A 23,229-nucleotide genomic window follows, 5' to 3' on the forward strand; every position below is an offset into this window, starting at 1 on the left:
TGAGCCTACAGGCCTCCTCTGCAAATTAATGGGTGGGTGAGGTGAAGTGAGTAAGTCTCCTTACTCTAGCTGCCATTTTGTGATTAAAATTGAAAAGTTACAGTGTGTTATGGTTACATTATAGTATGTCATGTTCATTTTATAGTTTGAAGAAAAACTGCCTAAGTCATAGGCATAATCTGCCTAAGTCACTTTTATTAGACAAAAGAAATGATGTTGGGTTTTGTTCTTTTTCCATACTTTTCCTCACATATACTTAAATGTTCTGTGAAAATATCAATTAAAAATATGCATGTGATATTTAGAAAATTAGTTTTTTCTTGTTTTCCGAAAACACAAAAAAATGACTTAGGCAATTATGCTATCAAGCTAACGATATAGGGTTAATAAAAGAGGGATGTTTTAAAACAAACAACCTTTGCTAACTAGCTTAGCCCTAACCTTTGTTGTGCTTTCATCTAACCAAGCTCCTGCCTTAGAGCCCTGTCACTTCCCTCTTCCATCCTCTTATTTGACTTTTGTTACACTTTCAAACAGCCTGAAAATTAAGATGGTGCAAAAGTGCAGACAAGTGGAGCTTCTTAGATAGTCACTAGTGGCAGGCTCTGAATGATATACAATATAAAAGATTGAAGTAGCTGTGGAGGCTGAAAATTTAGGCTTTTGTGAAAGTGGATGTTTTTTAATGGCTACCAGGAGACCCTCTTGTGGCTGCATGATAACTTCCAATTATATAGAATATGGAAAAAAAAATCTTTCATCAGTTACTTTTGTCTGTGACCTTAGGAAACACTTTGAGTTTATGGGCACAATTGCTCGTTGGGGATTTTTATAATAAATTAAAAAAATTTGTTTTGTCACACAGGGGAATTATTTAGAGTTATATTAGCCGGTTCACCCTCAGATCCAACCCATCCAGTTGCAAAACACCAAGATAATGAGAGCAAGTTGTGAGTGCCTCAAAAGTGGATTAGTCCCCACTCAGTTTTGTAGAATTAAATTCTATTTTGGATGTTAGCTTACAAATAAGCAGTCTGTTAACCTAGTTCTTCATGCCACTTTCACACTTCTACCTCAATATGGCAGTAACTAAAACACAGAGGCCTCAAAGTTTGGAATCCGAAAAATATTGGATGATGTCAAATTGTCCTTCTTTTGTGTACAAGTTGTCCTTCTTTTAGTCTGTAGTATTGAGGCTTACTTGAAGGACCAAAATGCAGTAAAACATCAAAAAGTTTAGCAGTTTTAATTAGTCTTTAGAGAATGTATATATTCAGCTAATCGGGTGGGTAAGAGTGGGTGAGGCCCAGGTGGGTAAGTACACAGCAGGCTTTCCAACAGGCAAATAAGTACAAGGTCAACAATGACACAAAGTAGAGGCACAGTAAGAGGACTGTCACTACACTGCCTTAAAACTAACATAACAATCCGGCAACGATTGGAGTTGGAAGCCAGTTTAAAATGCTGTTGATTGTAGATCAGGGGTCTCGAACTCCAGGCCCCGAGGGCCGGTGTCCTGCAGGTTTTAGATGTGTCCTTGATCCAACACAGCTGATTTAAATGTCTAAATGACCTCCTCAACATGTCTTGAAGTTCTCCAGAGGCCTGGTAATAAACTAATCATTTGATTCAGGTGTGTTGACCCAGGGTGAACCTGCAGGACACCGGCCCTCGAGGCCTGGAGATCGAGACCCCTGTTGTAGATGATAATCACTAAACAGTGTCTGCTTAGGGTTTCCTGAGACCACACCCATCGCTCTAAGCTATTGGTCAGCTACCATGCGCACCACCCACAACACTCACACAGACAGAGAAGAGAAAGAAATAACAACCAGATAGATACATAGAGTTATAGATATATACACTGAACAAAAATATAAACGCAACACCTTTGTTACTGCTCCCATTCCCCATGGGATGGACGTAGAGACCTAAAATTCATTCCAGATACACAATATAACCATCCCTCCCAAACAGTGGTCACAAATCAGTCCAAATGTGTGGTAGTGGGCACATCTGCTATATTGAGATAATCCATCCCACCTCACAGGTGTGCCACATCAGGATGCTGATCTGACATCATGAGTAGTGCACAGGTGTACCTCAGACTGCCCACAACAAAAGGCCACCCTGGAATGTGCAGTTTTTTGCGCTATTGGGGGTCTGGGGACCCAGAACCGGTCAGTATCTGGTGTGACCACCATTTGCCTCATGCAGTGCAACACATCGTCGCATGGAGTCTATCAGATTGTCAATTGTGGCCTGTGGAATGTTGGTCCACTCCACTTCAATGGCTGTGCGAGGTTGTTGGATATTCGTGGGAACTGGTACACGCTGTCTTATACGCCGGTCAAGCACATCCCGAACATGCTCAATGGGTGACATGTCCGGTGAGTATGCTGGCCATGCAAGAACTGGGACATTCTCAGCTGCCATCTGCCCTGAACAATGTGAACCATGATTCATCCGTGAAGCGCACACCTCTCCAACGTGTCAGACGCCATCGAATGTGAGCATTTGCCCACACAAGTCTGTTACGGCGACGAGCTGGAGTCAGGTCAAGACCCCGATGAGGACGACGGGCATGCAGTTGAGCATCCCTGAGACGGTTTCTGACAGTTTGTGCAGAAATTGTTTGGTTGTGCAAACCAATTGTTCCAGCAGCTGTCTGGGTGGCTGGTCTCAGACGATCTTGGAGGTGAACCTGCTGGATGTGGAGGTCCTGGGCTGGTGTGGTTACACGAGGTCTGCGGTTGTGAGGCCGGTTGGATGTGCTGCCATATTCTCTGAAACGCCTGTGGAGACGGCTTATGGTTGAGAAATGAACATTCAATGCACGGGCGACAGATCTGGTTGACATTCCTGCTGTCAGCATGCCAATTGCACGCTCCCTCATTGCTTGTGGCATCTGTGGCATTTTGCTGTGAGTCAAAACTGCACATTCCAGGGTGGCCTTTTGTTGTGGGCAGTCTGAGGTACACCTGTGCACTACTCATGATGTCAGATCAGCATCCTGATGTGGCACACCTGTGAGGTGGGATGGATTATCTCAATATAGCAGATGTGCCCACTACCACACATTTGGACTGATTTGTGACCACTGTTTGGGAGGGATGGTTATATTGTGTATCTGGAATGAATTTTAGGTCTCTACGTCCATCCCATGGGGAATGGGAGCAAAAACAAAAGTGTTGCGTTTATATTTTTGTTCAGTGTATATAATTCAGACATATACAATAGAGGGATTTATTTACTCCTTTTAAAGATGATTACATCTATATTTTCAGCTCGAACATGATGTTTGGTACCAGCATTTATTATCATTATTATTATTGATTACATTTTCTTCTGTTTGCCTTTGCTGACACAATTAGGAATGGATTTAATGAGCAATCCAACTGCCTGTTATACGTATCTAGTCGGGGGGATATCATTGTTATGGTTAATTGAAAACATTGTCACCAGCTGACACAGACTACCCTAATTCTGGTGCAGCCTAATAGGAATTTTTTTTGTGAAATGGAATCCAATTCAGTACTATAAGAATTAAACTGGAGGGCTGTGACACTGCCTTGTCCTTAAGATTAATCATACAGAGTGGCATTGTTTCTTACTGTCATAAAGTTTTATAAGTTGGAATAGAGTTGCTGAAAACCTGTGCACGTTGTTTTGGTTGTATTTTCAACTTCGCTGCTGTTACTTGATGAGTCAAATGTCATTAGAGAGAAATCTGTTTTTTTTTCCCCCTTCCTTCCAGAGGAGATATTATTGGCTCGGTTCCATTGAGAAGGTGAAGATGGGGGCTTTTTGTAGGCCAGGTCTATTTTGGATTATGGAAATGTTGAGAACAATGTTTCTCCAATTTTTCATCTGACTAACAGATGGAGAGGGGAGACATGGGGGCAGAGAGAGAGGGAGTGAAACAGGATGGCTGGGGGTGGAAATAAGAAATAGAGGGCACTGGAGCATATCCAGTATGTATCATACTCAGCAGCAAAGGGTTGGTTACAGAGTGGGAGGGAAGAGGGTTTTAGGATCACTGCTATGGGCGTCTCTTCTCAGCTCAGCACTGTGTGGATGTACGTTTGCCGAGGTGAAAATACAGAGCTGACAGGAGAAAGAATCAGTTCATGGAATCCTCAATGTGTCCTCTCTCCTTTCCAGCTGTGCACATACGGCTTTTTAAAAGACAGAATGAGGTGGCGAGGAGATGAGAGCAAATCCCTCATCTACTGTGGAAATGCAGAGTGGCCTTCACAGTCACCTTTGAGTCTGCATGCATATTGAAATAATGGAGTTGGGGGCGTTTCAGAGTCCCAGAAAAATCATTCTTAAAAGTCATCATCTTCATGCATGAAAGTATATCCAAAGTTTTGAGAATCACACAGATTTCTTTCTTTTTCAATCTTTAAAGAATCACTGATGTGATGCATGACTTTTTAGCTTCTTTTGCAATCTGAAAAATGGAAAAAAAAAAATCTCCACATGAGACACAGCCACAAAAATAGTCCAAAAGTGCAAAATGGATGGCTCCCTCCGAGTCATAAATATTTCAGTGCTGTGATATATTATACCGAGCTTGATATGCTAGCGTGTGCGTAAGCTAGAACCAATGCTCTCGTTACATTTGATTTAAGAAACAAATTGTTCCCATGTTATCTAACGCATGTTCTACGCTTGGTTGAGTTCATTCATGACTCTTTTTCACTGTATTCTTGCTTTGTCTGGACACTGATAAAGAAACACAGTCTGAGTTAAATGAAGAAGAAGTTATTTAACGTCAGGTCATTTGATATCAGTCAAATACACCAGAGGATTTACGTAATGCTACTGAGACCTCCTTTTAAATGAGAACAAACGACAACAGTGAGTCAGCAGGTGTTCACTTCACAGCAATACGCACTGACTCACGTAACATAACACAGTATTATCGTATGTGTAGATATAAAATACACAACTGTGAAGCCAGAATAACATAGAAAATAACAAAGAACACGACAGGAAGGTTAAATATAACAAAATTGGCATTACAATGTAAATGTTGAGCACAAATCCAACCATAGTGACTTTTTAGATTTCTTTCACTTTAGCGTAGAAAATGTAAACGTCATGAGTGAATGAAATACAGGAAGTATCTGTCTGCATTTACAGACAGATACATTGATGCATTGAGTTTTTCCTTTCCAGTCACCTTTCTCGCTCACTATGTATTAACAGACCTCTCTGCATTGAATCATATCTGTTATTAACCTCTGTCTCTCTTCCACAGCATGTCTTTTATCCTGTCTTCCTTCTCTCACCCCAACCGGTCGCAGCAGATGGCCCCGCCCCTCCCTGAGCCTGGTTCTGCCGGAGGTTTCTTCCTGTTAAAAGGGAGTTTTTCCTTCCCACTGTCGCCAAAGTGCTTACTCATAGGGGGTCATATGATTGTTGGGTTTTTTTTCTCTGTATCTATGAAACGCCTTGAGGCGACTTATGTTGTGATTTGGCGCTATATAAATAAAATTGAACTGAATTGAATTGTAAAGGTGAGGCAGTAGACTCCAGTGTTAAAATACCCAACTCTACTGTAGAAACAAAAAAACAATTTGCAGCCTGACTCTATCACCATTTCCCCTCATTAATGGGGGATAGATTATTATTTTACTCAGTGGCTGCATGAAACTTTATTGGAGGCTTAGTCAAGCAGCAGCGCAGTGGCTGACAGACGGTTGCTGATGCAGGCATTTTTTAGCTAGGCTTTGCTCTAACTAGCTTCGCTTGACTATATTTGTGACTTTTAAAGCATTTTCATGAATTATCTGACAAGTAACAGATAACATGTTTGTAGATAATAAAGTCTGTCAAAGGATCCACATTCTAGTCTACAAACCAATCTCTTGTATACACAGAAAAATAACATGTTTTCATCACATTTGTCTTTCCAATATGTCAGGCCAAAATGCCTATATTGTTAATGGTAGTCTTCATAGCCAAAACTATGTGATCATCCTCAGAAAGTGACGGAGAAATGCACCGACAACACACAGTGCCATTATGTTCTCCAACATCACCATTTTGGCCCCCATATGTCCCTTAGCAACATGTTGCTACCAGTGTCAGCCAAGCCTTAGGCCTGGGTGAGTAAGGTTTTGCAGACACGTGACCAGTAACCATGTGTTGTCTTGTCCACTATGATGGGCATGTGGCAGTCATGGTGACAATATAGGGTCGAGTGAATACCACCCCAGTCACATTGGCCTAGAAAGTGGTGTGTGACCATCTGGCAGCCACCGGTCACAAGAGAAAAACGAGTATTCACCAATCATTTACTGGAGGATGATTGCAGGCACTGCTAAAATGACTCAGAATGTCCTAGTCACACAGGTCTAGAGACTGGTCAGTGACCCCCTGGCAACCAGCTGTCACTAAAGGAAAATGTATATTCCCCTTGGTGTTGAGAAAAAGTTCCTTGGGATTATTTTAGTAGCTAGCATATTGCTATGGTTGCAGTTTGAAGTGACTGAAGGAAGATGATATATTGGTTTCCACAGTTTAAAGACAAGTCAAAGTAAAAGCTTACTACTTTTACTACTATTGCTCAGCTAGTACTTTGGAGTACTTTCAGAAAATATGTCGATCTGTAAATATGCAAGCAACCGAAGGAAGCTCCTTCTTTGGGGCGATCGTGGCTCAAGAGTTGGGAGTTCGCCTTGTAATCGGAAGGTTGCCGGTTCGAGCCCCGGCTTGGACAGTCTCGGTCGTTGTGTCCTTGGGCAAGACACTTCACCCGTTGCCTACTGGTGGTGGTCAGAGGGCCCGGTGGCACCAGTGTCCGGCAGCCTCACCTCTGTCAGTGCGCCCCAGGGTGGCTGTGGCTACAATGTAGCTTGCCATCACCAGTGTGTGAATGGGTGGATGACTGGATATGTAAAGCGCTTTGGGGTCCTTAGGGACTAGTAAAGCACTATACAAATACAGGCCATTTACCATTTCTTTGCATCCAATTTCACCCAGCGGCAGCCAGAAACCTCCACCACCCACAGCCAACCAGTTGGAGAATTCACATTTTTACCTAATAACTGGTAGCGGTATGCCATAAATGGTGGACAGCTCTTGAGCAACACGTGCATGACATCACATGAAAACCCACTTGCAACCACTTCCTGACTGTTTCCACTGGGAAAAGGTATTAATTGTTTTTAAAGCTTCAAATTTGGTGAATTGTTTACATTTGCATAAAAATTTGAAGAATTATTCTATTTTTAATTAGTAAATATTTGCTGCACTCTACAACCTGTCAGTGTTTTCTTACTAAACTGAAGAGTCTGAGCTTATTCTTATGGGCTTTGCAGCTTCTGTCCAGTCAGTCACAAGATTATGTTCCACAGCAGGACATTTCATAACTGGACAACATTTTTTTGTGTATTTAGGCTCTCTACAATAAGCTTTAAAAATGAGCAGATTTCAAAAGATCACAACCCTTTCTCAAAGCATTTCTTACACTTAACTGTCAAGAAAACACCACAATTTTTCTCAAATTGTACACAAAAACAAAACCCCAAACCCTTATGCGTACACATAAAAAATGCAATAAAAACGAAAGAGACTAAAAGTGCAAAATGATGGCAAAAGCAAATGTAGTGATCCAGGAAAAGATGGAGAAAAAAGATGAAGATGACAGCAGAAGGAAATGGGTGGTAACTAATTCAGGAGATAGGTTGTGAGACACAAATCTGCTCAGCCGCAGCAGAGAACACTTCATTTTGATCATATGGATGCCCGTGTGTCTTGTGAGTCTTGTCTTACTGTATGGCCATGTGTGTCAATCACATTCTGTTTTTAGCTCCTGCTCTGTTTTGGATTAAATCACTTGTCTTGAACTCTTGTCTTTTCACAGCTAGAAAAACAAAATATCAGAGGATAATGGCATGCTTTCAGGCTGTGTTTACTGGCACTGTGGTGCTATTTTCCTGATGGATGTTACAGATGCAATCTGTCAGTTGCTTTTATTTGTGTGCAGTTAAGTAGCAGAGCCTTCAACAGGTTGGATGCAACTGTATATGGTTGTTGTTATTTTTCTCCCTGCAGGGTTGACTCTGCCTTCAACTGTCTGCAGTCAAACTAAACTTTAATACTGCTAAAGTCCTGTAGATAGTAGATGGTAGATAGTCGGTGTGTGTACATGTTTTCAGTTTAGCTTTAAATTATTGAAATTATTAGAAAAACCATGATATGATTCAAGATGATGACATACTGAAACGCTACACTGAAATTCATTATAACTGTACCTAACATTAAGATTTCATTATGTGTTGCTCCTATTACAACAGCAATACGGCTTCAAAGATGACTCACGCTGTATCAGCATTATGCTGTTCTGATTGGTTGTATTCAGGATTCAGCACTGTATCTTCAAACCCGTCTAACAGTCAGCTGTACCAACATTACTGCCAGGCATGTTCATCAACTACTGCAGGACTACTGCACTGGCATTCAAAAACAAAGAAATATATAAATCAGCTATTTACATTTTCTTTGCATTACTAAGTAAATTCAATACAAAAATGTATATACCCTAGAAATCAGCTGGCAGCTAGACGCCTAGGTTTCTCAGTGTTTTTGTGCATTTACCCAAAAGGGGAAAAATACGAAACTGAAGTTTTAATATATGAGTGAAAGAAAGAAGCAGGCGATAATAATTACCACTGGCAGACAAAACCAGAAGGGAGCCTATAAAACTGTGCGTTGAGAAGAAATTTAAAGCAAGTCACTGATTTTGTGAGCTTGATGACCTCAGGCAACTTGTTCTAAAGTCGAGGGGCCTGATGGCAAAAGTGCGGTCACCTTCAGATTTAAGTCTTTGAAACAGTAACAAGGGCCTCAACTGAGGATCTAAGGATGAAGCCTGCTCAATGGATTCAGTCTTTGTGCTATGTAGCTTGGAGCTAGATCCAGGAAAGCTTTAAAAGCAATCAGTAAAATCTTAAAATCAATTCTAAATTGCACAGGAAGCCATCGGCGTCAAACCAGGACTGGGGTGATGTGATGTTATTTGCTAGCACATCACACCAGCCGCAACCTTAGTGAGTAACTACACATTTTTTCTTTCCTTTCTTTCATTCAAAACTCAAACTGCTGGCATTTTTTAAGGCTGAAAAAAAAATCTGATTTAAGTTTTGCTAATTTACAATGCAGGCTGGTTACAGAGTATCTGTATAAAGAAGGACCTTTTCATGACTTTAAAATCTTTTTATGACAGGATTGTCAAAAATCTCTGTGGCCGATTGTTCAGTTCTTTTAAGAAGCAGACGTGTTGTTTTGGCTAATAATTTGTTGTTAATATTAAAAAAAAAAACAACAACACATTTTTCTTCAACAAGTGAGTCCCATCCCATAAGGTTGGTGCCATTTACTCTCTAACGTTTGTTGTATATAAAGCTGTCTGAAGTTCCAGGGTGAAATATTCACCCAGTTTACATCTTTGAACTTATAAGGCACCATATGGAAAAGTAAAAATTATTTTAATTGGCACAATATAAGAAAAAAAAATCCAATAAATTAGCTGCAAGCTGTGATTTTGTTTCAGAAGCGCTTGGCATTGATTGACAGGTTGGGTTTTTCACCACTTGAAAAAAACATATATGCTCCATTAGGATTTGTTTCCTTTTTATTTCTTTTTTCTTCAAGGAACTTTTGAGTTTTCTTGCACTGGGCTAAAGCAAGTTCTTCACCGTAAATGAAAACCCCGAGACACCGCGTGTCTCTCAGGGGTTTAAGTCTAGCGCAGAGATTCTAATTGGTCCCCGTCTAGCTCTTTCTGCCAACATTAGTGTGTGTGGGATGCTCCTTCACAATGGGTTTAGAGGAAGTCAGCACTCATGATGACGCTGCTTTCAGGTAGACAGACAGACAGTTCATGTGGGGGAGGAAAGTGAAAAGAGAAGTAGTGAAAATTGGCAGAGATGTGAGCTGTGATTGCAGTGGAGTGTGACTCTCACTGTAAGAGTGCAGGTGGGCCTTTATGTGCATTTTTTAAAAAGTAAGTAAAGATCTTTCTAAAGCAGCAGAGATACACTGTTCGTAACATTTGACTGAAGTCAAATTGAAGCTGCCAATGTAAATAACTGTTTTCTGTCAGACATTAATTTATAGTGTTGTGTGTGTATTTAAGGTCACTTTGAGATGAAGTGTAGAGTTGCGTTTTTCCACCATTATATACATATATATATGTGAGTATTTTACTGCATCTCTCAACACTCATAGGTGAAGCCAACCACAGTCTATTTTGCCCTTTCTTTAGAAAATAATTCCTCTACTGCTGGATTCAGCTCCATACGGCATCCTTTTACACACACACACACACACACACACACACACACACACACACACACACACACACACACACACACACACACACACACATATATATATATATATATATATATATATATATATATATATATATACATATACACATACATATACATATACATATACATATATACATATACATATATACATATATATAGGTAACGGTGGTCCCCGTGGTAATCGGAAATATCCAGTGACGATTTGAGAAAGTGTTTTCTCTCACTGAGATGTGCCATTTTTTCCCTTGTTTGTTCTGAGGAAAAAAAAAAAAAAAAAAAAAATATATATATATATATATATATATATATATATATATATATATATATATATTCACTCGACCCTATATTGTCACCATATATAAGTGTGTGTGTATCAAAAGAATCATCTGATTTTAATTCTGCAGCTCGTCATCAGTGACCATTGAAACACATACTGTTAGAAAGAGGGATTCATGAGTTTCACATTGTTGCTGGTAGCTAGCTTAACAACAGTGACTGTCATATGGTCCTTTGTCTTGTACACACACATTGGGCACTTGTACACATTGTAAGTTTTGTGTGTAAAACTTAATGTTCAGCCATGGATTGTAAAATTTGCAACAAGCTTTTATGTCCATTACGCTAACAAATATAGCTGTTTGAAATAACATTATTCTTTTTTGATACACCCTGAGGTTGGTCCTCAAGAGTCTGAACTATGAATCACCTCACGTCTTTGGGAGATTCTTTGTGAATAAAGCTAAACTTGAAAAAATTTGTTTTTCCTCATTTGTGTGACAATGTTGGTCTGAGATGTGTTTTTATGTGCTGAACTGAACTGAATTGACATGTTTTATTTATATAGCACCGCCAAATCAACAGTAGTAGGTGCTTTATATTGGAAGGTAAAGACAATACAATAATACAGAGAAAAGCCCAACAATCAGATGACCACCTATGAGCAAGCACTTGGTGACAGGGGGAAGGAAAAACTCCCTTTTAACAGGAACAAACCTGGCACACCCATCTGCTGCTGCTGGTAATACTATTGATTCCAACGCTAGATGAACCCCAGACTCTGGCTCAGTTCACATGACTTCCACATCCACTCTCAGTGTCTTTATACTGGTACTTTTGCCTTTGTTCTTGATCTCCGACTGTGTGCTGTTGGGCATGTTATGGTTTTGATATTTGGTTGCTGTTTTGGTCGGAGAGTTTTTCTCTTGTTTATTTTTGTACCTTTTCTCCTTCCATGTTTCTTAGTACTTGACCATTTCCAAGTAGCTAGTTTGTTTCTTTGTTTCCTCGTGTGCTCTTCTTGTCTCTGCTTAAGTCTTCACATTGTTATTTTGTCGGTCACTTTCTTTGTGTATTTTGGTTACTTTTGCTTTTTGCCTTTGTATGCATCCCTTCATTCTCAATGCCGTGGATCCTGCTTGTTTTTTTAAGTGCAATGAAATGTGAAAACGTAACTTAAATCAGTATTTGGTGTGACCAACCTTTGCTTTTGAGCTTCTGGATAAATAATCTTTGTGATATTTTTGTTGGTTCTACTTTGCGATAAAGGGGAGTTCCAAAGTTGGCCATTGTAATAGCCTTCAGACAACTGAAAATAGCTCAGAATTATAGGTTGTGAATTCTGCTGAGGACTTAATTTTCTAATCAACCAACAAAAGAAAAAGCAAAAGTGTAGCAGTAGAAATGTGTGTGTGTGACCTGTCCACTGGCTGTTATATCGATTGAGGAAAGACAGTTTGTGGAAAGAAATGCCACCACAATTCCTTGAGAATTAATGTCCAAATCCAAGAGAGCAGTTGGTTACACATTGGGTCATGTAAGAGAGTTCTAAAACGGCACCAGTTCTCCCAAGTCATCTGAAGCTTTTTGGAGAGCTTTACACATTCACATGTTCTGTGGACTGTCTCAATGTCTTCTGTCTCATCACATACAAAGTAAGTGATGCTGAGATCAGATGCAGTCTGCTGCAGAACTAGCTGTTTGGTGTGTTGTGCATCAGATAATAGATCAGATAATGGTATTGAATGATGGATGACTATATAAACATCTTAAGTTCTTTAAACCTTTCCAACACATTCTACTGGGCCTCAAGTAATGTAGTTTACACTCCTGTATAGGCTGTAACACGACAACACAGACTGCATTTGGCCTTGACTTGTGGTTTTGACCAGAGGAGTAGTGCTATTTGTTTAAGTATGCACATACACACATACGTTTAAGTCATTATTTGTTTCTAAGGCAGTTTCACCTCTGGGGCAGTTTTACATACATTATCCAGCTATAACTGTGGAAAGGTGTCAAATGTTAGATTTAACAACATAAGAAGTCATCTCTGACCAACTCTCTCTCTAACTTTGAGACCATCTCTCACCCTCACAATTCTCTAGTGAAGTCTTTCGCTTTAATGTCAGAGTTACAGAAATGCCTGTCAGGTGGAGTGCAGGATTCAGTGCAGAGTGGCTTATTACAAACTATTCCACTGAGTAAACCGGATATGTGTGTTACAGTTGTCCTAAAGGATGCGTATAAGAACACAAAATGTCATTTACTGTCAGATCATGTACTGAAGTTACATAATAACTGCATCATGTGCATAAAGGTGCACATTGCAGATGCCTTTTCGTCTGTATGCCAGTTGATGAACGATTCTTTTTGAGTCCCAATAATTGTACCGTTTTGACAGACATTTCAGTATTGTATATTACAGATATAGTCATATTTGTATTACAAGCCACAAAAGTCATGTGTGGTGTAGCAGAGCTGTTTTACTGCACTTGTATTAATTATGGAGCAGTTGCTATAATCCAACAAAAATCCATCGGCTCACTTTGGAAAAAATATCGTAATTGCCTGCGTGTGGCTTGTATTGTGTGGAATTGTTTGTGGTCTCCATAGCTGTGGATGTGAGTCTGTGTCCCTGAATTATACAGTGATGGGCTGGCAACCTGTCCAGAGTGCACCCTGCTTTTTGGCCTCTCAAGCTCCTACAACCTCAACTTGGATGAGAGATTAAGAAAATGGATAGATGGTCTGCATTTACAGTATTTCAACTGAACCATAAATGTCCAAAGTACCGCAAATTAGCCCCAAATATATGTCATTGTTCTGAGGTAAAGCCAATCCTTTTGCAGTGTGCAGATTATGTAAGAGCTTCCAGCTCAATTTGTATCTATTATATTTGTTTCTCTTTGAAATGTAGTTTGATAATCTCTATATTTTAAATGTAACCAGGTTTGTGTCATTGCTGGAGTTCATCAGATCAAAGTGTATCTGTATGTATATATTAGAAGGCAGAGTGGTTCCCCAAAGCAACTGGTCGCTTTGTTTCAGCAACATGCTGCAAGGCAAATCCAATCAATTTCCACGCCACACTGAGCAAGAGGCACTGTGAAAATAGCTGCTTTCTATTCTACACGTCACATGACCATGTGTTGATTTAACTCTCTTTCATCTTTTCACATATTGCAATCAAAGCGGTTTCATAGCGCCTAATGAAACACAGATGGTAATCTTGGTTGATAATTTAGATGAAAAAAAAAGAACAAAATCAGCATATGTCGCACAAGTTATTGATTTATATAAAACGGAAGCCATTTGTTATTGGAAAAGGCTTTAATCTCAGCAAATTCCCCACATGCGAGAAATGATAGTGTTGATTCAAGCGTCGTATTTGCTGTGTTATATTACAATATCCATCCATAAGCAAATTGTGTAAACAGTCTCCTCAGCCATGCAGACACCAAAGATCCATTTAGATGCTTTAAAACCGCTTCTACGTCATAACGGCATTCCCAATGTGTTCTCCAACATTTTTTCTAGTTCCTCCGTCATTCCCTTATCTTGCTTTTATTTCTCTATCTTGTGATTGTGCTTGAAAATTGTATGCTACAGATGCTCAACAGTGTTCTTTCTGATGATTCTCAAAGTTTTTATGAACTTACTGTCAGTGTTATGCATGTTATTTTACAGTGAAAGATGTCACATGGCTACAGTGCTTGGGTACAGAGTTGAATCAATTAAATTCGTAACTGTGGAGTGCAGTTTCAGTTTGATTATAGGTATTAAATGACCTGTTGCTGAGTTTTCCACATTAAGAAAACAGAAAAATGATTTCAGAGTTGCAAATCGTCAAGCCCCGCATGTGCTGTCATTCTCAGTCCCTAAAAGTTGACAAACTGGAGTATTTCACCACCTGGCTGTCAATTTAAGCAGAAAGTAAAACTCTATATTTGTTGTTTTTTTCTTCAATAAAATGCGCATTTATGTGGCAATGGCTTTGAAAGTTGTTCTCATTTGTACTGACAGTTCAGCTTAATGTGAGGATTACCAATGCTGATTAAATTGTGCCCTTGTCCTTTTCAAATATGCCACTTTTTCACTATTTGGGCCACAGCCATCATCCATCTGGCTTGTAGCCTACACCCCCCAGGCTATGTCTCTAGCATCTTATACGCCCCCTCAGTATGTTCAACATGCGCATTTGTCTCGCCCTCTAAAAAAAGAAGCAAACGCCTTTCGTTTTTAAACAACCCCTTTAATGCATCCAACAAGTGTGGGTCTTTTTTTCTTGTGTTTGCCTCCACAATTTAAATTATGTGTTGATGTTTACTGAGGTCAGAATTGTTTGCTCAACTGCTCATGTTAGGATAATGATGCATGCTCTTTTTGGTTTTACTCCATTAAAATGAGCATGATTCCTGAAAATCAACCCAAAGCAGACATTGAATGCATCGCTGCACATTGGTTGTGCAGAGGTATGTTTCTGATAACCATCTGAGCTATTAAAGTGAATTAATAAATCATTAAAATGAAAAGGTCACGCACACATATTTGAAGAGGTACCTTCCCCAAGCAAGGCACAGCCGAAGACAAAGTACATCATGTGTACATCATGGCTCAGGAGAATAAATATTCTACTGTAGTTGAATATTAATTCATTTCTTTATCTTGTGAATATCTCTCCCCCTCACCACACTTCAGGTGCAGAAATGTTTCTTGCGTAAATCCATCTTTGCTTCATCGATGCATCAAATTATTCAAAAAGACAGCTTGATAGCGATTTACAGCTTTGTTTTCAGGATGTGTGCAAAAGTAATTTCAAATAAACTAAATGCAGCTTCGTCTGGAGGCATTTGAGCAGAGCAAAGGTCATATCTACATCTACACAGGTACCTTCATCTGAAGTTCGTGTGTGACTAATGTGGCTTTTAGAACAAAAAAAAAGGAGAGGTAATTTGCTGAAAGAGGTTTATTTTAATGTTTCATTCTCTCTGGTCCATTTTTTTCTTTTGCTTCTTTATTCAAATTGTAGCTAAATTACTTCTCTCATGACTTCCAAATGTATTATGAGATGCCGGCACTAATCAGTGTTGATGATAAATTGTAATGTCAACCACTTAATATGCTGATATATTCCCAAAATGCCCTGGGATAATAGACTGAGCCTTGTGTGTTCTTACCAAAGATTGCTAGAAAAGTCGCATTAATTAACAGCAATAAATCTGGCTCTTAACTTTGATAATGACCTTGCTCTTTCTCTTTGTCTCAGAAGCATCATTGATTTCAGCATGTTATCTGATTGCGTACCAGTTCAGGTATAAGGGTATTATTAATTCAGTTATGAAAGCATCAAGCAGAGGTGATGAAAAACATACATCACAAGAGTGTGGACAGTAGCTTTGGATAATCATGTATTTCTTTTATAAAATCAGAGCATTCAGCTAGGTTGGCAGTTCAGCCTTTCAAAATGCAAATGGTTATTCTCTTGGAATTATTGTGTTTGCTAAATTTCTCAGAAATGTGTTAATGGGTCTGATGCTTCTCTGCAAGCAGGTCTGGAGGAAACATACGTATGATTAAGCAAAATTACAGACTCTTTGTTCATTCTCTGAATCATGATGCAAAATGCTGTCCTAAATTTCCAGGGGACTGTAGTAATGCTTTCATGTTGCCAGAAAACAAAGAGAGAGTGAATCAGAATGTCGTGACTAGTCATGATTTACTGAAATGTTTTTTTTCAATTTCTGTTTTCAGCTTTATTGGGTGAACTTTTGCACCTGAGCCAAATGTAAACCTGTTTTATTTTTGTATGGCTTTTTTCTCATTTTATTTGATCTAAATACCAAGCAAACGAAGTGCACAGAAATGTACTTGATGCAATTTCAAGTGAATGCCCTGGAAATACTTTAATCTCAAAAGAATGAATGTATTTAAAATCTGAAGAATAAGATAAACAGTAAGTCACAGTGGAGTAATATTTGAAATCAATTGAAAATATTTATTTCATGAAACCATTATTTGGTTAGGACTCGCAAAGGCCCAGAGACCAGTCGACAACCCCAAGGCAAACTCTGACTGCTCGGAAAAAATGAGTATTGCCAGACCAGCTGGGAAGTGTTTGCTTGCGGTTTCTGGCTGCCACTGAGTGAGATCAATTCAAAGTATAGTGCTCCACCACAGACCTCCCTGTGAAGATGTTAACTTGTCTGCAAATACTTGCCAACTAACCACTAAGCAGCAGTGAAGGAAAAAAACGGAAAAAATGAAAAAATGCGACCATTTGCCTTCAAAGTAAAAGTGGCACCACTGATGTCAACGTGGTTGAGGAAGACACATTTTCCCCTAGTGATGAGTGGTTACTTTGCAGTCACATATTAATCTTTAAGCATGCCTGAGTGAGATTTAAGTTGGTTTCAGTGCCTGCTAACAGCCTCTTCCAGCTGGTCAAGGAATATTTATTTTTGTACATGTATAAATTAGGGGGTGATGACCATATAGGTCAGGGGTGGGCAACTCCAGGGACTCGAGGGCCAGTGTCCTGCAGGTTTTAGCTGTGTCCTTGATCCAACACAGCTGATTCAAATGGCTAAATGACCTCCTCATCATGTCCTGAAGTTCTCCAGAGGCCTGGTAATGAACTAATCAGGTGTGTAGACCTAGGGTGATATCTAAAACCTTCAGGACGCTGGCCCTCGAGGCCTGCAATTGCCCACCCCTGATGTAGACGGATGCTGGGGTTGTGAAGGGGTCAAAACAGCAGGCAGCAATGCGTGGTCGCAGTTTTGCAGCTTAAAACAATATATTAAAGACAAGATAGTGGCTAAAAGCATATCATCTCTTTGCAGTTCCATCCAGATCAACATTAAATTCATATTAAATTCATACAGTATATTGTATAAATTGCGTATTATTGTGTAAATTTGCTACAGTGACTACTGGCTGACTTAGCAGGGAGTTAGCAAGGAGCACTCACTCACAGTCCTATTAATTACATTCAGTAAGAGAGAAAGACAGAGGATGAGAGATTTTGTCTTTTCCTAATCAGACAGCAGATGAGCCACGGTTTCAAACACCGTGTTAAGCTCTCACCCGGCACTGTTGCATCAGAATTTCTGCTCCGAGGATTTTATCCATCTGCCTGCGCAGAAGGCAGAGAAAAGAGGACAAATTATCTTGTCCTTTACATTTAGGAATGTGTTATGATGCAAAAAATGTTGTTGACAGCCCATGCAACGCGATGACCAATGTGTTGCTTCAACAATAAATCCCACAACTGTGCACTGCGCTTAAGAGAACAGAGCTTTTATGTCACGGTACCCTCAGGGTTTTGTGTTTTATCTTGCGTCACATTTGGATCAGATAAGATTATAGTAATCTCCTTCAAGCGTGTAGATTTAACCCACAAATACCTGACATTGGGAGATACTTAATTAAGGATAATTAATGCAAAATCCTGCCATAAATCTCATAAATTGCGTTACATTAAAGATAAAAGGTAATGTTGCATAACATACTAAGTAGGAATGTTATATTCCATTGGTAAAATACTTAAGTGAGTAGGAAGCATATTTCAGCAAGTGAAGACCTATGAAAACAACATGAGAATTGATTTGGAGTATTCATAAACAGACAATGCTTCTCTGTGAAATTATGTTTATTTTGACATTCACTATTCTTTTGTCTTGATGGAAAGACCATTAGAATACAGGTGTTGTGTTGTTTACAGAACAAGCTGATTGCCAAGTGCCTCCACAAGAGAACATTAAATCACTATGCCATTCATCACTAATACATAGCTGAGCCGGTTGAGATGCCCAGAATCAATCATCTAAATGGGGCCATGAAAGCATAGAGTGTGCTATTAAATGAGTTGTATCGGCAGCAAGGCTCATGGCTTTCCTCTGCATAATCAGTGCCACTGCTGGAAGGAAGAAAAACACTTTAACATTACAACATCTGTCTAATCACTGAACTTGAAACTAGTTTTCAAACTACAGGGCGTGGTGATCTATCTTGAAGTGTTTTTTTCCAAACTGGTTAGCTCATGGTAAGTGAATAATGTGTCAAACAGAAGTACTTCAAGGAGCCATTCATCCTATTAGCAATCATCAATACATTAAAGGTCAGAAAAATAGTCAAATCTAAATAACAAGTTTCAAGATTCATGAGTTGGTCTTTGTGAGAGCACATTTGTGCATTAATTGCAGTACTTCCAGTCCGACTCGTGGCTGAACCACAATTGATTGGTAACCTGTCGATGACTGTAAGTGTTCTAAGGATGGGTATGTACAGTGAGTGCATGAATTCATGGCCACTCGATATATAGATAGGGGCCAAGAAAACCAGCCCTGTGTCAATGAAAGACAGAAAAAAGCAGACCACATTTCCAAACATGGATATAAACAATGCAGGTTCAAAATAATCAGCTTTACAAATACTATATGTTGAAATACAGAATACACCCTTCTGCTTGTTTCCCATAAAAATGCTTGTATACCTCTGTGTTGACTTTGATGAGAGACATATCTGTCATGGTCTGTGGGAGTGTCTGGGGTTTTTCTTACTGTGGCTGCCAGTCTCCTGTCCAGGAGATTCGTGTAAATAGTTCCCCAGTGTGTTGTTTCTGCATTTGGGTCCACTCCTTATGCAAACCTTCCGTTCACGACAATATCAGTCAGAAATATTTAAAATTTACAAAATATCAAACACAAAAAATACTCAGTAAGTGTCTTTATATGTGGAACACACATATGATAACAAAAGATGTATATGAGTATTATACGGGTTTGGCTGGATGGAGGAATGCTAAGGTTTTAATGCTAGCAAGCATAGTTTGCTAGCTGAACTGGAAACAAAACAGAAATACAACACTACAATTTCACTCACCAAAATTGGAGCACAGACAGTATGATGTCCTAACTAATCACATATCAGTCAATGCCACGTTTTTCAATAACTACAATTTTTCAAAAGGAAAGAAAAGAAAAAGGGATTTAAAAAGGACGAACAAACCAGATATGATCAAGAGGTAAAGGTCAGAATTAGCAGTGGTAAGGCCTAGGGTTGGCTGGCTAATGGCAGTAGCCACCTACTCTAATGATGAACACTTTATGGCTAAAGAAAATTTTAATGAATAAGCAGTGTTGGGAAGGTTACTTTTAAAATGTATTCCACTACGGATTACAGATTACATGCCCCAAAATATATTTTGTGACGTATTCCTTTCTGTTACTCAATGAGAGTAACGTATTCTAAATACTTTGGATTACTTAATATATTATCAAGATTTTTACAACTACATGAATGTACTATTGCTGTGTGATTTATTACTATTATTGAAGGATACTCACCATACCAATACCAACTACATTTTTAAATCTTAATATAAAATGAGTAACATTAGGGTGGACATTAGGTAAGGCTGCACTTTTTGCAGTGATCTCTTATAGAAAACTACACTAGAAAACTAAACAGGTCCGCGGCTCACAAAATCCCTCTGAACAGTTGTTATAAAAGATAACTTCATGTAGTGAAAAATATATATATATTAATATATATATATTTACTTCACACCAGTAAAATTTGTTGTTCTCTCACTGTGAATCTTGCAGTAGTTCCTTCCCCTCCTTCTATTCTTGTTAACAGTGGCTTGGACTGGTGGTGGCAGTGGTGGATAGTGTCTCTGACTCTCAGTGTATTCGCAAGGTGAATGCGCAGTCAAGACACAAGGATTGTGTGTGTGTGTGTGTGTGTGTGTGTGTGTGTGTGTGTGTGTGTGTGTGTGTGTGTGTGTGTGTGTGTGTGTGTGTGTGAGTGAGTCATCAATCAAAACCATTCAAGTAATAGTGATAAGTGTCCCCTGGTTGCAGTGAAGCTGAGGTGATTGACTCTGGCATGTTTTATTATAAGTCAGAGCACTTTGCTCTCCACTTCACTACCAATTAGGACCACTCACCTTTTGAGTCCTGACCTCTGCAGGACAAAATATATTTCTCCCTTTGCACACTGATGAGACCTGAAACTGGCCTAAACTGACTTGAATCCTAATACTCTGCCCTCACCGCTGACACATTATATTCCTGACATCAGGTTATTGTTTCACCTTGACTTTAGCCTCCAGTTTGTGTGTTTTCAACCTCTGGACACACTTGGATGTAATATCCTGTAACCTGGCTGTGGACTGTTAACTAAAGTAGCTATTTATTAGTTCACTGATGAATCGTAATGATAAAGATATGATACAAACAAAGTTAAGTTCAGAGAAACATGGTGTTGTCTTGAAATTGCCAGACTCCATGATCGTAGACTCTGGGTCAAGCCAAGGTAAGGTCCTGTAGTTGGTTGTGAGTCTGGTTTAACACGTGCAGTAACCTCAAGGGGCTGAAAAAAATTAGCGCTTTGACAGATGAGCTGACACGGGCAGCTGTAGGCGATAGCTGTCTGCTGGGCCTCACTTCCAATAATTCAAGTCACTGAACTGGACCTCCTGACTGTGTTTGTGCTCTGGGTGTCTACTGCAGCATTTTTACCAGGATTATCTGACAAATAATTTGGTCCGCTCTGTTGTACAGATGTCCTCTGTGAAATCACAGAGTTTGGGTATTTGCTGGTAAGGAGAATTTAGTGTTTTAAAACAATGTTAAGTAGGAAAGACATCAACAAAGGTTGCTGCCCATCAATTTGGAAAAAGTTGTTTTTTCAGTCAATTTGAAGTTCATGATTCTACAGTGAGAGATTAATAACATTTGGAAAACAAAGCAAGCACAGTTGGCAATCTTCACAGGAGCAAATTCACAACAGCTCAGTGCTCAAACTGCAAAAAAAGCAAGTTAGTGTCAGCATCAGTTAGAGTGTTTAATGTTAAAGCTCACAATTAGAAAAAGACTAAAAATCAATGGTTTGTTCAGAAAGGTTGTGAGGGAAAAGCATCTTTTCCTCCTAAAAAGAAAATCACTGCACAAATTATGTTTGCACAGTTGCATCTGAACAAACCACAATACTTCTAGAACAATGACCAAACTGGATTGCACTGAGTGGAAAATAAAGCAAATATGATGTCAACAGCTAAACAGCAGAAAAAGAAAAGAAACAGGGTATTGTCCAAAACTCCAGGACCTGTGCGAGAGCTGTGCATAAACAAATGTCCACAAACCTCAAATAATAAAAGCAATTTTGCAAAGTATGAACGATGTGTGAAACTGATAAAAATAATTCAGAAACTTATTACTTTAGGCTATGGTTGGTAAAACTAGGGTGTACTTGGTTCTTCACAGGATTATATCTAGAAATATTTCTGTCTCCAAAACAGCAAACATGGCAGCAACCAGAACACTAATGTTGAGCCAAGAGACCTATAGTTGGCATACAGGTGATCTCTGGTCTCATAAACTGGTTTATATACAGTCTACCGTCTGTTGGTTGCAGTTTCAACCAATCATCCACAACATTAAAACCCCTGGCAGAGTAAGCATGTCATAACAAGGCAATATATTACTGAGAATCCTTGACTCCTGGTTTTTATTTGTAACCTTTACATAGACTACCCACACTGCAAGTATTGCTCAGTAACAGTACTAGGAATATGAAAAAGATTCCAAGGTGATGACTCCCCCCCCCCCCACCCCAACTCCTCAGATATGTCCAAGCAAACATCCATGGAACAAGCCCCTCACAGGCACCTTGTAACCCTCAGCTGCTAACGTCCAAGAGCCAGATGCTTTCTCTAAATTAAAGTCTTGATTGTTGCAGTTAATATTTAGTTGATTTTCTTTGTAATGTATCCATTATATTTGCTGTCATTCAATCCTGTGTTTGCAATTAACCCGTGTGGTTCTTAGAGTAACTAAAGGGACTGTCTCGACAACAGTCTTAAATCTAAGTCTTATAATTATGATGAAAAGTTTTCGGATGTCAACTTCACTTCTGTGAACTTGTAATAGTCAGGTCCTCCCGTTTTTGTTCTTTCAGCACTGTTGATTGTGTAAAAATAAAAATAGCTTATTATAACTGCAGTACAGTTGTTATTCCATCTTGAGTAGCTCCGATAGCCAGCCCTCAGAATATGATGGAGCTCCAGGTCCAACTTAACAAGCTCATCAGGTCCAGCGGCCACTAAAATGATGAGCAGCTCCAGCAATAAACGTCTTTAACTGCCAGAAGTCCTTTCAGTGGGTATTTTTAACCACATCCGTCTGTATTCCATCATGGTGAATATATATTCTCTTTGCTACCTCATTAAGGAAAATTTGATAAAGGGATGAGTTCCTAAAGGACATTTCTGCTTTTCTTCACTTACAGATCTTATTTTGTGTTGCAGGGGAAATATGAAGTGCATACATTTAGAACGCCCCATTTGAACATTAAAATGTTAGTAAAAGTGCAGCTAAGTAATAAGAAGCCTTTGTGATTGTAACTAATGTTTATGATGCTATTGAGACTGGGACTGTGCCTTTAATTTAGATATTCAATCAAAAGTGTTTGGCTTTGTTAATCATAACTTAGAATTGTCATGTGTTTGTTTTGGTTTTCCACAGGTCATATAAACACTGAATATCAAACACAGACAGCAGCCATAGACATTGTCTGTGCGTTAACTAACAGA

The sequence above is a fragment of the Astatotilapia calliptera genome, chromosome 10, assembly GCF_900246225.1.
Source record: "Astatotilapia calliptera chromosome 10, fAstCal1.2, whole genome shotgun sequence".
Taxonomy (NCBI): Eukaryota; Metazoa; Chordata; class Actinopteri; order Cichliformes; family Cichlidae; genus Astatotilapia; species Astatotilapia calliptera.